At 52.1% G+C, this 1,970-nt stretch overlaps 1 protein-coding gene across 1 annotated transcript in view; it reads left to right on the top strand.

Annotated features, from left to right (window-relative positions):
- Positions 1 to 1,970, top strand: part of RHCE (Rh blood group CcEe antigens) — a 27,785-nt gene that overhangs the window by 10,528 nt on the left and 15,287 nt on the right. The gene's annotated exons all lie outside the window — the stretch shown is intronic.

Below are 1,970 nucleotides of genomic sequence, written 5' to 3'. Positions count from 1 at the left end.
AAGTGGGTGCTTGAACTGCCTCCGGCAGCAGTCTATTCCATGTCTGATTGCAGTGACTAAGGGCACTTGCTTTTGTTCTGGGGCGTCTTTACCCATCAGTGTTGTCAGGGCTTTGTCATTTTAGTTGGATTGTGCCATCTGTTGATCTTCCTTTCCTAGTATTACTGAAATATCAGAGATCCTTCAAAGACCTATGCAATAGGGAAATGCTGTTCTGTTTTTCTTTAAGGGAAACTGAGGTACAGGCATGAAGAACACACACGCGCACACGTGCATGCACACACGCACACACATACCCATGTAGAAGGTCCCAGGGAGGACACCCTCCTGAGTCATCTGGCATGCTCCAGATCTGATGATATGGTGTGCACTTCTCCCTGGCACCTGCTTTTGACCTCTCAGTCAATCATGGATCTGCGAGCAGGTGCTGGGGATGAAACCAGAGCACAATCAATAGCCAAATTCTGGCTCTGGAGCATGTCAGCAGATTTGGGCTAGGAGGACATGCTCAGCCCCATCTTCCCTGGGCCCTTCTGCTGACATTGTAGAGACGAGCCATGAGTGACTTGCTCAAGACCACACAACACGTCTGTGTAAGTAGAACCTAGGATGTCCCAAGTCCCAGGCTAGCTTGCATCAAATAGAAAGCTGTCTTGTATGCTTCACTTTTCTGTGGTGCCTGCCAGACTCCTCCTCCCAGATCACAACTTTAATGGCAGATGCAGCAAAGGAAACCAAGGGCCCGGGAGAGCGAGTGCCCTTTTCCACTGAAGGTTAAGGCTCATTAATAGGAAAAGTGTGAGAGAGCCTGTCTCTGCTACTGTTTGGGCCATGCAGATGAGAACTCTGGTTTCCACAGCTGTCCGTGAAGTACTTTTCATGAGTGCTGTGCTCCCTGAAGTAAACACCTCCTACCCCCACTCCACATGCTGTACACGCAGGAAAACTCACAGCGGTTTCAGAGCAATTTCCTTGTAGATCATTTTTTCATCAGCAGTGAGGCAGAACCTTTACCTTTGTTGAGGCTTTTAAGATTTTCAGCATGTTCTCCCTTGTAGCAAGAGGCAGGAGAGGCGGCTAATTGTGATTCCAGGATCTTGTAAAGGTCAAGAGCAGTCCAGAACACATGGTTCCAAATTGCAGTGTGTCTGAGTCATTAACATTCTGTGCCCCACTCTTGGCAAAAACAAGCAGGACAAAAGGGTATAAACAGCTTGTTAGGAAGGAGTGAAGGGGAAGGAGGCCAATCTGTTTGGCGACCTGAGGGACCTCCTCATGCCTTGGGCAGGGCATGTGGTTTGATCTGCTGGTTGAAGCACAGGGGAAGGATTGTAGTGAGTAATTTTTAGGACTCATTAGATGAGTGGATGCCTGTGAACACCATGGGCTAGACTTCCTGGGCCAGCAAGCTCCTTCCGGTCTGATAGCCAGGGTCAGTGCTAGAACTGGACATGTCTGCCATGCAGGCTCTGCTCTGGCAACAGGTTATGTTGACATGCAAGCTTAGATACAGCTAACAACGCAGCCTCAGTGCAGAGCCAGTCTTAGGGAAAATGGTGCCCTGGGTGGGCATGTATTTTGGCACCTCCCCCCAGCACCCCTCCAAGTCACCAGGGCTACTACCTTGCCACAGGGGGGTTCCATCCAATGGGCAGGGCATGTGCCTGTGCTGGGGACTGCTGCCTGTAGCCCTGTGGAGCTGAAGTGGAGCTTGCGATGAGTGGCCGGTGAGTGCTGGCACAGGGGCTTCGGTGCCCTGCAGTTACCATGGGGTTCCTCCAGGGTCTGACATGCAATCAGCTGCGTGCAGGTGAGACTGAAACGGAACCCTCCTCTGCTCTCCTCCACAGCATGCCGGCCCCAGCCGGGGGCTCCCTGCGTGCCCCACCATACCCTGCTCTGCTCTACCCTGCCTGGGAGGGAGCAGGTGCCTCAGCTGCTGCCATCCTCATGCACAGAATCCCAGGCAT

Source organism: Gavialis gangeticus, unplaced genomic scaffold, assembly GCF_001723915.1.
Source record: "Gavialis gangeticus isolate Ggan-Ray unplaced genomic scaffold, GavGan_comp1, whole genome shotgun sequence".
Classification (NCBI taxonomy): domain Eukaryota; kingdom Metazoa; phylum Chordata; order Crocodylia; family Gavialidae; genus Gavialis; species Gavialis gangeticus.
Note: the sequence above shows the minus strand (reverse complement) of the source record. Positions and strands in the feature narration are given on the sequence as shown.